The sequence below is a fragment of the Staurois parvus genome, unplaced genomic scaffold (assembly GCF_062004578.1).
Source record: "Staurois parvus isolate SC_StPar_1 unplaced genomic scaffold, SC_StPar_1.0 ptg002942l, whole genome shotgun sequence".
NCBI lineage: Eukaryota > Metazoa > Chordata > Amphibia > Anura > Ranidae > Staurois > Staurois parvus.
In genome coordinates this window covers 190,276-204,572 of record NW_028320738.1, presented here as the reverse complement: position 1 = coordinate 204,572, position 14,297 = coordinate 190,276, and positions in this window count along the sequence as shown.

Genomic DNA, 14,297 nt, shown 5'->3' with positions numbered 1-14,297 from the left:
CACATCTCCATGCCCGCTCCTGGGATCCCACTCCAACCACTGATCGGAGGAAGACCTCACCAACCAGCCACCTTCTCTGCAGGTTACGTCCTGGCTTCCCTCTAATTTATCTCTCTGAAGACCACATTCTCCAAGACCTCCAAGCAAGCTTCAAGCCTCATTGTTTGTGTCTGCGATTTGGAAAACTGTCTGGGTCGAGACCAGTCTTGTGTGGCCCCGTCTGCAGGGGCAATTTGAGAATCTATTGCTGGATCTCCCCAGACCACCGTGGGATCACAAGCCTTATTCATACCACAAGTCTGTTTGTGGTTTCTGCAAGAGCCTTCCTGTAGTGAAGGTTCCAACGCTCTTGAGGATCATCGCTTCAATCAAGCCTGTTTGCGTCAAGTCTGCGTCGGGTCTTGTTGTTTCAGGTACCCCGTGGAGCTTTATTCTCAGGGACAACTACAGGAACTCTGGTCTAAGACCAACTCTTTGAGGTTTTGAGACTGCACCCATCAAGCTGAAGAAGATCAAGAAGGGACACGAGGAGAATATGATAAAACAGGAGGGAATGTCATGGAAATTTTGTATTTACAGGTTGTCCTTTAAATGTGTCATATATTCGTGTTATTCATATGTCTCTGGTGTGTATAATTAAAGCTCTGAAGGCTGCAATTGGGCCATGTACATGTACAATGTATGTATTACAGTACTCAGCTCGGTAATGGATGAGATGGCAGATCTGCGCTTATAGACCGGTGTGTATACCACCACGGCATTCGATGCAAATGCCGCCGGTGGTAGGCCGCGGGCCTGTATCCACATATCAGCAGCATAGTACCACATGGACTCCGTGCCTCAAGGCGCCAAGCGGTGTGAACTCCGTGTGTAGGCTCATGTATATCTTACAACCCATTACCGACCTGAACTGTATCTGGATGGATGTGTTTTAATAAAGATCGTATCGGGCCCATCCAGGTACAGACTGGTGTTTCTAGGGGATGCTTGTACAGAGAATTTACATACCACTAGGAGCTAGGACAGGAAGTATGCTCTCCATAGAGAGCTCATGGGGGGAAGGGGAGGAAGTCTGCTGACCTCAGAGGGCTCATGGGGGGAAGGGGAGGAAGTCTGCTGACCTCAGAGGGCTCATGGGGGGAGGGGAGGAAGTCTTCTGACCTCAGAGGGCTCATGGGGGAGGACCAGTGATAGATAATAGGAAAGGCTACGCTCCAATCGGAATGTACATCCTGTGTATAGGCACTCCCCATTGCATTGTTCTGTGGGAGGGGATTGACCTTATTCATGTGGGGGGCGTGTGTCTGCTTGTAAATACAAATCAGAGGCTGGGATTGGATCGGCCCTTTTGTGAATTCGAACAGCAACCTGAGAGTGTCGTGTGATTATTCCAGGTAACGGAGCTCCAATCCCCCACATCTCAACAGAGCTAATCCAGTTGGAGGCGCAGGAATGTTGGGACTAAGCTGCAGACGTGGTAAGCGAGATTCGCACAGCTTTATGGGGGATTTCTGCGCATCCAACTGCGAGTACTCACGGTAAGGAGAAATTCGTTAAAAGTGAATTTCCAAGACGGTGATCAGGGACACTGGGACTGGTGTGGTGGTGATCAGGGACACTGGGACTGGTGTGGTGGTGATCGGGGACACTGGGACTGGTGTGGTGGTGATCAGGGACACTGGGACTGGTGTGGTGGTGATCAGGGACACTGGGACTGGTGTGGTGGTGATCAGGGGCACTGGGACTGGTGTGGAGGTGATTAGGGACACTGGGACTGGTGTGGTGGTGATCAGGGACACTGGGAATGGTGCGGTGATTGGGGACACTGGGGCTGGTGTGGTGGTGATCGGGGACACTGGGAATGGTGCGGTGATCGGGGACACTGGGACTGGTGTGGTGATGATCAGGGACAATGGGACTGGTGTGGGGGTGATCAGGGACACTGGGACTGGTGCGGTGGTGATCAGGGACACTGGGACTGGTGCGGTGATGATCAGGGACACTGGGACTGGTGCAGTGGTGATCAGGGACACTGGGAGTGGTGTGGAGGTGATCAGGGACACTAGGACTGGTGTGGTGATGATCAGGGACACTGGGACTGGTGCGGTGGTGATCAGGGACACTGGGACTGGTGCGGTGATGATCAGGGACACTGGGACTGGTGCGGTGATGATCATGGACACTGGGACTGGTGTGGTGGTGATCGGGGACACTGGGACTGGTGTGGGGGTAATCAGGGACACTGGGACTGGTGTGGAGGTGATCAGGGACACTGGGACTGGTGTGGTGGTGATCAGGGACACTGGGACTGGTGCGGTGGTGATCAGGGACATTGGGACTGGTGCGGTGGTGATCAGGGACATTGGGACTGGTGTGGTGATCAGGGACATTGGGACTGGTGTGGAGGTGATCAGGGACACTGGGACTGGTGTGGTGATCAGGGACACTGGGACTGGTGTGGTGATCAGGGACACTGGGACTGGTGTGGGGGTGATCAGGGACACTGGGACTGGTGTGGTGGTGATCAGGGACACTGGGACTGGTGTGGAGGTGATCAGGGACACTGGGACTGGTGTGGAGGTGATCAGGGACACTGGGACTGGTGTGGTGGTGATCAGGGACACTGGGACTGGTGTGGAGGTGATCAGGGACACTGGGACTGGTGTGGGGGTGATCAGGGACACTGGGACTGGTGTGGTGGTGATCAGGGACACTGGGACTGGTGTGGGGGTGATCAGGGACACTGGGACTGGTGTGGTGGTGATCGGGGACACTGGGACTGGTGTGGGGGTGATCAGGGACACTGGGACTGGTGCGGTGGTGATCGGGGACACTGGGAATGGTGCGGTGATCAGGGACACTAGGACTGGTGTGGTGATGATCAGGGACACTGGGACTGGTGCGGTGGTGATCAGGGACACTGGGACTGGTGCGGTGGTGATCAGGGACACTGGGACTGGTGCGGTGATGATCATGGACACTGGGACTGGTGCGGTGGTGATCAGGGACACTGGGACTGGTGCGGTGGTGATCAGGGACACTGGGACTGGTGTGGTGGTGATCGGGGACACTGGGACTGGTGCGGTGGTGATTGGGGACACTGGGACTGGTGTGGGGGTAATCAGGGACACTGGGACTGGTGTGGAGGTGATCAGGGACACTGGGACTGGTGCGGTGGTGATTGGGGACACTGGGACTGGTGTGGGGGTAATCAGGGACACTGGGACTGGTGTGGTGGTGATCAGGGACATTGGGACTGGTGCGGTGGTGATCAGGGACATTGGGACTGGTGTGATGATCAGGGACACTGGGACTGGTGTGGAGGTGATCAGGGACACTGGGACTGGTGTGGAGGTGATCAGGGACACTGGGACTGGTGTGGTGGTGATCAGGGACATTGGGACTGGTGCGGTGGTGATCAGGGACACTGGGACTGGTGTGGAGGTGATCAGGGACACTGGGACTGGTGTGGTGATCAGGGACACTGGGACTGGTGTGGTGGTGATCAGGGACACTGGGACTGGTGTGGTGGTGATCAGGGACAATGGGACTGGTGTGGAGGTGATCGGGGACACTGGGACTGGTGCGGTGGTGATCAGGGACACTGGGACTGGTGTGGTGGTGATCAGGGACACTGGGACTGGTGTGGTGATGATCAGGGACACTGGGACTGGTGTGGTGATGATCATGGACACTGGGACTGGTGTGGAGGTGATCAGGGACACTAGGAATGGTGTGGTGGTGATCGGGGACACTGGGACTGGTGCGGTGGTGATTGGGGACACTGGGAATGGTGTGGGGGTAATCGGGGACACTGGGACTGGTGTGGTGATGATCAGGGACACTGGGACTGGTGCGGTGGTGATCAGGGACACTGGGACTGGTGCGGTGGTGATCAGGGACACTGGGACTGGTGCGGTGATGATCATGGACACTGGGACTGGTGTGGTGGTGATCGGGGACACTGGGACTGGTGCGGTGGTGATTGGGGACACTGGGACTGGTGTGGGGGTGATCAGGGACACTGTGACTGGTGTGGTGGTGATCAGGGACACTGGGACTGGTGTGGTGGTGATCAGGGACACTGGGACTGGTGTGGAGGTGATCAGGGACACTGGGACTGGTGTGGTGGTGATCAGGGACACTGGGACTGGTGTGGTGGTGATCAGGGACACTGAGACTGGTGTGGTGATCAGGGACACTGGGACTGGTGTGGTGGTGATCAGGGACATTGGGACTGGTGCGGTGGTGATCAGGGACATTGGGACTGGTGTGGTGATCAGGGACACTGGGACTGGTGTGGAGGTGATCAGGGATACTGGGACTGGTGTGGTGATGATCAGGGACACTGGGACTGGTGCGGTGGTGATCAGGGACACTGGGACTGGTGTGGTGGTGATCAGGGACACTGGGACTGGTGTGGTGGTGATTGGGGACACTGGGACTGGTGTGGGGGTAATCGGGGACACTGGGACTGGTGTGGAGGTGATCAGGAACACTGGGACTGGTGTGGGGGTGATCAGGGACACTGGGACTGGTGTGGAGGTGATCAGGGACACTGGGACTGGTGTGGTGGTGATCAGGGACATTGGGACTGGTGTGGAGGTGATCAGGGACACTGGGACTGGTGTGGTGATCAGGGACACTGGGACTGGTGTGGAGGTGATCAGGGACACTGGGACTGGTGTGGTGGTGATCAGGGACACTGGGACTGGTGTGGTGGTGATCAGGGACACTGGGACTGGTGTGGTGATCAGGGACACTGGGACTGGTGTGGTGGTGATCAGGGACACTGGGACTGGTGTGGTGGTGATCAGGGACACTGGGACTGGTGTGGAGGTGATCAGGGACACTGGGACTGGTGTGGGGGTGATCAGGGACACTGGGACTGGTGTGGTGGTGATCAGGGACACTGGGACTGGTGTGGGGGTGATCAGGGACACTGGGACTGGTGTGGTGGTGATCAGGGACACTGGGACTGGTGTGGGGGTGATCAGGGACACTGGGACTGGTGTGGTGGTGATCAGGGACACTTGGACTGGTGTGGTGATCAGGGACACTGGGACTGGTGTGGTGGTGATCGGGGACACTGGGACTGGTGTGGTGGTGATCGGGGACACTGGGACTGGTGTGGGGGTGATCGGGGACACTGGGACTGGTGTGGTGATCAGGGACACTGGGACTGGTGTGGTGATCAGGGACACTGGGACTGGTGTGGGGGTGATCAGGGACACTGGGACTGGTGCGGAGGTGATCAGGGACACTGGGACTGGTGCGGTGATCAGGGACACTGGGACTGGTGTGGTGGTGATCAGGGACACTGGGACTGGTGTGGAGGTGATCAGGGACACTGGGACTGGTGTGGGGCTGATCAGGGACACTGGGACTGGTGTGGAGGTGATCGGGGACACTGGGACTGGTGCGGAGGTGATCAGGGACACTGGGACTGGTGTGGTGGTGATCGGGGACACTGGGACTGGTGTGGAGGTGATCGGGGACACTGGGACTGGTGCGGAGGTGATCAGGGACACTGGGACTGGTGCGGAGGTGATCAGGGACACTGGGACTGGTGTGGTGGTGATCAGGGACACTGGGACTGGTGCGGTGATCAGGGACACTGGGACTGGTGTGGGGGTGATCAGGGATACTGGGACTGGTGAGGTGATCAGGGACACTGAGACTGGTGTGGAGGTGATCGGGGACACTGGGACTGGTGTGGGGGTGATCGGGGACACTGGGACTGGTGTGGTGATCAGGGACACTGGGACTGGTGTGGTGATCAGGGACACTGGGACTGGTGTGGGGGTGATCAGGGACACTGGGACTGGTGCGGAGGTGATCAGGGACACTGGGACTGGTGCGGTGATCAGGGACACTGGGACTGGTGTGGGGGTGATCAGGGACACTGGGACTGGTGTGGTGGTGATCAGGGACACTGGGACTGGTGTGGAGGTGATCAGGGACACTGGGACTGGTGCGGTGGTGATCAGGGACACTGGGACTGGTGTGGAGGTGATCAGGGACACTGGGACTGGTGTGGTGGTGATCAGGGACACTGGGACTGGTGTGGGGGTGATCAGGGACACTGGGACTGGTGTGGTGATCAGGGACACTGGGACTGGTGTGGTGATCAGGGACACTGGGACTGGTGTGGAGGTGATCGGGGACACTGGGACTGGTGTGGTGGTGATCAGGGACACTGGGACTGGTGTGGGGGTGATCAGGGACACTGGGACTGGTGTGGTGATCAGGGACACTGGGACTGGTGTGGTGATCAGGGACACTGGGACTGGTGTGGAGGTGATCAGGGACACTGGGACTGGTGTGGGGGTGATCAGGGACACTGGGACTGGTGCGGTGATCAGGGACACTGGGACTGGTGTGGTGATCAGGGACACTGGGACTGGTGTGGTGATCAGGGACACTGGGACTGGTGTGGTGGTGATCAGGGACACTGGGACTGGTGTGGGGGTGATCAGGGACACTGGGACTGGTGTGGTGGTGATCAGGGACACTGGGACTGGTGTGATCAGGGACACTGGGACTGGTGTGGGGGTGATCAGGGACACTGGGACTGGTGTGGGGGTGATCGGGGACACTGGGACTGGTGTGGGGGTGATCAGGGACACTGGGACTGGTGTGGGGGTGATCAGGGACACTGGGACTGGTGCAGTGGTGATCAGGGACACTGGGACTGGTGTGGGGGTGATCGGGGACACTGGGACTGGTGTGGGGGTGATCGGGGACACTGGGACTGGTGTGGGGGTGATCAGGGACACTGGGACTGGTGTGGTGATCAGGGACACTGGGACTGGTGTGGGGGTGATCAGGTATCTGTTACACATAGCTGAGGTCAGGGCAGGCAGCAGACAATAGAGACGTCCATTAGAAATAAGTGTAATGTATAATTTAATATATCTGTATTTCCCCTTTTGCAGTCCTGGTGGGGGAACACCTTCCTTATATTCGGTCCCTGTCCCTAGTCACGCAGCTTCCCATTAATAAGAACTGTTTTAGATCCTTTGTTCTGGATCCTCTAGTGAGGAAAAATCCAACATAGTAATCATTGTGTGTAAGGGGGGGGGGGGGGGGGCTGCGTTTTCCATCATTAGCCCTGTCTGTACTGTGCTGGCAGATCTCATTATCATTCATAACTAGATGTGAACACTATCAGTCCTAACAAAGGGTTGGAGGGGTAGAGGCGGGGCTTCTTCCATTGTATGCTAAAAAAAGATGGACCTGGGACAGAATCACTTTCTAAAAACCTTGACGTCGGCCATGACACCTCCTCCTTAGAAACATCTAAAAGGTAAGAAATATTCTGAAACTTTTTCTGCTGTGTGAATCGGAACTCCTAAGAAACATACAAAGAGGTTTTCCCAAATTAGACAGAAATAGTAGAAATACGCTTCCAGCTCACTCACCAGCTTGTCTGGTTTCCTTCCCTTTTCTCAGCTGTGTTTCTGTTCCAATCACTTCTCTCCTTTACACTGCAATACATTTCCTTTAAAAGAGAAGTTCAGGATCAAAAGAAAACTGTCACCTACAGTGAGGATGGAAAGTTTGGGCCCCCCAGCTAAAAATGTGTATTAATGTGCATAAAGAAGCCAAGGAAAGATGGAAAAATCTCCAAAAGGCATCAAATTACAGATTAGACATTCTTATAATATGTCAACAAAAGTTAGATTTTATTTCCATCATTTACACTTTCAAAATAACAGAAAACAAAAAAATGGCGTCTGCAAAAGTTTGGGCCCCCTGCAGAGTTAATATCTTGTACTGCCCCCTTTGGCAAGTATCACGGCTTGTAAACGCTTTTTGTAGCCAGCCAAGAGTCTTTCAATTCTTGTTTGAGGTATCTTTGCCCATTCTTCCTTACAAAAGTCTTCCGGTTCTTTGAGATTTCTGGGCTGTCTGTCACGCACGGCTCTTCTAAGGTCTATCCATAGATTTTCAATGATGTTGAGGTCAGGAGATTGTGAAGGCCATGGCAAAACCTTCAGTTTACACCTCTTGATGTAATCCCCCGTGGATTTCGAGGTGTGTTTAGGATCATTATCCATTTGTAGAAGCCATCCTCTCTTTAACTTCAGCTTTTTCACAGATGGCATCAAGTTACCATCCAAAATTTGCTGAAATTTTATTGAATCCATTTTTCCTTCTACTCGTGAGATGTTCCCTGTGCCACTGGCTGCAACACAACCCCAAAGCATGATTGATCCAACCCCATGCTTCACAGTTGGACAGAGGTTCTTTTCATTCAATTCTGTGCCCATTCTTCTCCAAATGTACCTTTGCTCATTCAGGCCAAAAAGTTCCATTTTAACCTCATCGGTCCACAGAACTTGTTTCCAAAATGCATCAGGCTTGTCTATATGTTCATTTGCAAAGTTCAAACGATGATTTTTGTGGTGAGGACGTAGAAGAGGTTTTCTTCTGATGACTCTTCCATGAAGACCATATTTGTACAAGTATCTCTTTATAGTGGAATAGTGACCACAACTCCAGTGTCTGCCAGATCTTTCTGGAGGGATCGTGCCGTCAAATGTGGGTTTTCAATTGTTTTTCTCACAATCCTGCGAGCTGTTCTGTCTGATATTTTTCTTGGTCTTCCAGATCTTGCTTTAACTTCCACTGTTCCTGATGACTGCCATTTCTTAATGACATTCCGAACAGAGGATATTGACATCTGAAAACGCTTTGCTATCTTCTTATAGCCTTCTCCAGCTTTGTGAGCGTCAACTATTTTCAGTTTCAGTTTTCTAGACAACTGCTTAGAAGAACCCATGGTGCTGATTGTTGGGGCAAGGTCAGATGAGTCGGGGCATTTAAAACCTTTGAGATTGACATCACCTGGTCTTCCCAGACGATGATTGAGAACAATCCATGACACTGGCAGGTCTCAGCTTGGCAAAGGGGGCAGTGCATGCTATAAATTCTGCAGGGGGCCCAAACTTTTGCAGACGCCATTTTTTTGTTTTCTGTTATTTTGAAAGTGTAAATGATGGAAATAAAATCTAACTTTTGTTGACATATTATAAGAATGTCTAATCTGTAATTTGATGCCTTTTGGAGATTTTTCCATCTTTCCTTGGCTTCTTTATGCACATTAATACACATTTTTAGCTGGGGTGCCCAAACTTTCCATCCCCACTGTATATACATTGTATACAGTCTGGGGGAGGGGGGGCTCACTTCTGGGGGATACTGTGTGTATATATATATATATACATTGTATACAGTCCGGGGGAGGGGGGGCTCACTTCTGGGGGATACTGTATATATATATATACATTGTATACAGTCCGGGGGAGGGGGGACTCACTTCTGGGAGATACTATATATATATACACATTGTATACAGTCCGGGGGAGGGGGGGCTCACTTCTGGGGGATACTGTATATATAAATATATATATTGTATACAGTCCGGGGGAGGGGGGGCTCACTTCTGGGGGATACTGTATATATATATATACATTGTATACAGTCCGGGGGAGGGGGGACTCACTCTGGGAGATACTGTATACCCTATAGGGGTCAGTGTGAGGGGAGCGCACACACCAGCAGGGGGAGGATGGCCAAGGGGGGGTCACTTTCACACGTCACATTCGGAATATTTCTCAATGGAAGGATTTGTGCACATTTGACTGTTTCTTGGGACTTTATTGGCCACACTTATCGGATTGTGTGGAAGTCTCAGCCGGGTGTTTACTGCCACTTCTGAAGATCCATCATTTCCTGCACAGGATTGGGACTTGTTTCCTTTATTAATACATCTATTCTATAGTATTGTGTGCTTTATATTTGGGGGTTATTCATCCTCTGCCGGGTGTTTATTGCTTGTCATCTTTTTTGTCTTTTCTAGCTCCTTCTTCACTTCTCTATCTATTCTTCTTGTTTTATGAAGATCTTCCATTTGGACCCCCAGCAGGGTGTTTATTACTCTCTATGTCTTTGTATTCATTTATTCATCATTGACCATTTCTGAGTCTATCTTTTCACATTGGACCCCCAGCAGGGTGTTTACTATTGTTTATTTACTGATGAATGATTCCTGTCCTATTTGGAGTTTCTTCTTTGTCTTGTCACATAGGAGCTCTGTGATTGGCTCTGTCGGGTCTTTACTTTTGTTGGATGAAAGCTTTTTGATCATTAGTAAGGAGTAGCTCAGCACATTTATTTCAGTCATTTCCCCACATAGTGAACCTTGCTGCGTTACCCATCCCCCCTTCCACAATAGAAATAGGAACATGATGGGACCGCGTTATAGCGTGGATCCCCAAATTATTCTGGCCATACATTATACAATCTTCTTCTCCAATCTCCTTTAGATGGACCTTACACTATGTAGTACAAGGGCCGGCCTGATTGCATACAAATTGGAAGTGTTTAGGTCGGACCTCAAATTCTATGGTTTTGGTAAATCTAAAGGAAAATTGTACAAGAAGATTGTCTAATGTATGGCCAGCCTTAGACATCTGTTGGAGAAAGATCTGATCTGCCATAAACAAGTCTATGAATAGGTGAGGCGAGGCTTAGAAGAAATGCTGTAGGACCTGTCGGTGGAATGCGGTTATTTGCAGTTTTCAGGCATTTCGATGCCATCGGTCGGCAGGTATGTGTGGGGGAGGAGCCAGAGATGTCCATGGTGACATCTGGAACGGCACTGAAATCTGCACAGACGAGTAAATGGCCTCTCCTGATTTTCTGCACTTTTTTCCATACTTTGTACAGGAAGGAAAGCGGTGGGGAGTCGGGCAGATATCAGGGAACACTGACAATCAGGGTAGGGGGGGGCACTGGCCATCATTGTATGTAGGGGCACTGGCCATTAGAATAAAAGGGATACTGAGTGGCCCCGCTCTCTGCTGCTCGGTAACCGAGGTTATATATCATCGACCTGCCAGTGCTGTGATTCCAATATGCTGAATCAGGGCTTGAGACCAGATATGCCTTTACTGTTCCTGCGCTCGCATGTCCTCATTCTTCCCGTTTTCTTTTCCCTGGGATGACTTACGTCTGATTCTTTGTCTATGTATTGCTATGTATCTTTTTGTTTGCTGTATGTGTATCACCTCCTATTGTATTTCTGACTGATACCTTGTATTACCTGGACCTATTGTATGCTCCGAGTTTATTAATAAACTTTATGGGAAAAAAAATGTAAAACAAAAAAGGGATACTGACAATCAGGGTAAGGGGGGCATTGGCCAACAGAATAAGAGGGATACTGTTAATCAGGTTAAAGTGGACTTTGACCCACAGGGTACAAGGGGACACTGGCCATCAAAAAAAAGGAGGCATGCTGGCCATCAGGGAAAAGGTATCACACTGGCCATCAGGGAAAGGTATCACACTGGCCATCAGGGAAAGGTATCACAGTGGCCATCAGAGAAAGGGAGGACACTAGCCATCAGGAAAAGGGAGGACACTAGCCATCAAGGAAAGGGAGGACACTAGCCATCAGGGAAAGGGAGGACACTAGCCATCAGGGAAAGGGAGGACACTAGCCATCAGGGAAAGGGAGGACACTAGCCATCAGGAAAAGGGAGGACACTAGCCATCAGGAAAAGGGAGGACACTAGCCATCAGGGAAAGGGAGGACACTAGCCATCAGGGAAAGGGAGGACACTAGCCATCAGGAAAAGTGAGGACACTAGCCATCAGGAAAAGGGAGGACACTAGCCATCAAGGAAAGGGAGGACACTGGCCATCAAGGAAAGGGAGGACACTAGCCATCAGGGAAAGGGAGGACACTAGCCATCAGGAAAAGGGAGGACACTAGCCATCAAGGAAAGGGAGGACACTAGCTATCAGGGAAAGGAGGGACCAGGAGCAAACTGACAACTCATGGGGCCCCCCGGGCAATAGGGGATCATGGGGCCCCTGTGTCCTTGCCCAAACTCAAAAAAGCCTATGAAAAAGGTACCAGGGGCATCTCATGGGGCCCCCTACTGACCCCGGGCCCTCGGGCAGTGCCCGAGTTTCCAAATGGTCTGTCCACCCCTGGGAGGGACTCTTGCCATCTTTGTAAGGGAGGACAATGTAATAAGTGTCAGGGGGGACACATGCCAAAGAGGTAGTAGGGGGACACTGGCCATCAGGGACTGGAGAAAACTCTTGCCATCAGGGTAAAGAGGGATACTGGAAACCAGGGTAAGGGGGGACACTGGCCATCATGGTAAGGGGGGGCACTTTCTATTAAGGAAAGGAGGGCATTGGCTATTAGGAAAAGGGGGACACTGGCCATCAGGGTAAGGGGGGATTCGGGCCGTAAGGGTAATGGGGGATATGGCCATCAGGGTAAAGATGGACACTGTCCATCATGGTAAAGAGGTACCCTGGCCATCAAGTTAATGGGGGAGGTGCATTGTCCATCCTGGGAAAGGGGACACTGGCCATCAGGGCAAGGGGGGGACACTGGTAATCAGGGTAATGGAGGGCACTGGTCATCATAGTAAGGGGGATACTTGCCATCAGGGTAAGGAGTACGCTGGCCATCAAGGTAAGGGAGAAACATTGGCCATCAGGATACGGGGATAGACTGGCCATCAAGATAAGATGGTAGACTGGCCGTTAGGTAAGCGGGGACACTGTCCATCAGGGTAAGGGGGATCACTGACCATGAGGGCAAGAGTAGGTACTCACTATAAGAGAAAGGGGGCACACTGACCATACGGGGAAGTGGGGACATTGGCCATGTTGGAAATGGGGGACACTGACCATAAGGGTCAGGAGGTGCACTAGACATAGGGGCAAGAGGGCACAGTTACCATCAGGAAATAGAGAAAACTATGGCCATCAGGGTAAAGGGGCACTGGCCATCAGGATGAGAGAGATACTGACAATCAGGATAAGCGGGGACACTGGCCATCAGGGTAAGGGGAGCACTAGCCATCAGGGTATTGGGGGACACTGGCCATCAGGGTATGGGGGGACTTTGGCCTACAGGGAATGGAGGGACATTGGCCATCAGGGTATGGGAAGATGCTAGCCATCAGGGTATGGGGGGATGTTGGCCATCAGGGTAAGGGGGTATTAGCCATCAGGGTAAGAGGGAACACTGGCCATCAGGGTGGGGAACACCGGCCATCTGGGTAAGGAGGGACACTAGCCATCTGGGTAATGGGGGACACTGGCCATATTTGTAAGGGTGAACACTTGCCATAAGGGTAAAGGAGGACACTGTCCATAGGGGTAAGAGGTGGACATTTGCCATCAGGGTAATGGGGAACACTGGCCATCATTATAAGTGGGGGCACTGACCCTCAGGATAATAGGGATACTGGCAATCAGGGTAAGTGTGGACAATGGCCATCAAAGAAAGGGGGTGCACTGGCTTTAAGGAAAGGAGGGCACTGGCTATGTGGGTAAGGGGGGACACTGGACACCAGGATATGGGAGAACACTGCCCATCAGGGTATGGAGGGATTCTGGCCATCAGGGTAAAGGGGGACATTGGCCATCTGGGTAAGGGGGACATTGTCCATCTGGGTAAGGGGGACACTGGCCAACAGAGTAAGGGGGACACTGGCCGTCAGGGTAAGAGGAACACTGGCCATCAGAGTAAGGGGGACACTGGCCATTTGGGTTAGAGTTAACACTAGCTATATGGGTAAGGTGGGACACTGGCCATAAGGGAAAGGGGGGAAAACTGGCCATCAGGGAAAAGAGGTACACAGGCCATCAGGATAAGAAGGATACTGGAAATCAGGGTAAGGGGGGACACTGGCCATCAGGGAAAGGGGGGCACTGGCTATTAAGGAAAGGGAAACAATGTTTATTAGGAGAAGGGGTAATGCTGGCCATCAAGGTAAAGGTGATCACTGGACATCAGGGTAAGGGTGGACACTAGCCATTAGGGTAAGGGGGGTCACCTTCCATCAGGGCTAGGAAGGTCACTGACAATCAGGGTAAGGGGATCACTGGGCTTCAAGGTAAAATGGGATACTGGTCATCAGGGCAAGGGGGTTCACTGGCTTTATGGAAGAGGGGGGGCACTGGCCATCTGGGTTAGGGGGGACACAGGCCATCAGGGTAAGGCGGCAGTGGCCATCTGAGTAAGAGTGGAACACTGGCCATCACGGTAAGGGGGAAAACCAGACATAAGAAAAAATGGGAAATTTGCCATCGGGTTAAGGGGGTCCACTGGCCATCATGCTAAGGTGGGTCACTGGTTATCATGTTAAGGAGGGGCCACTGTACATCAGGGTAATGGGGGGGCACTGGCTGTCAGGGTAAGGGGGGGACACTGGCCATCAGGGTAATGGGAGGGCACTGGCTGTCAGGGTAAG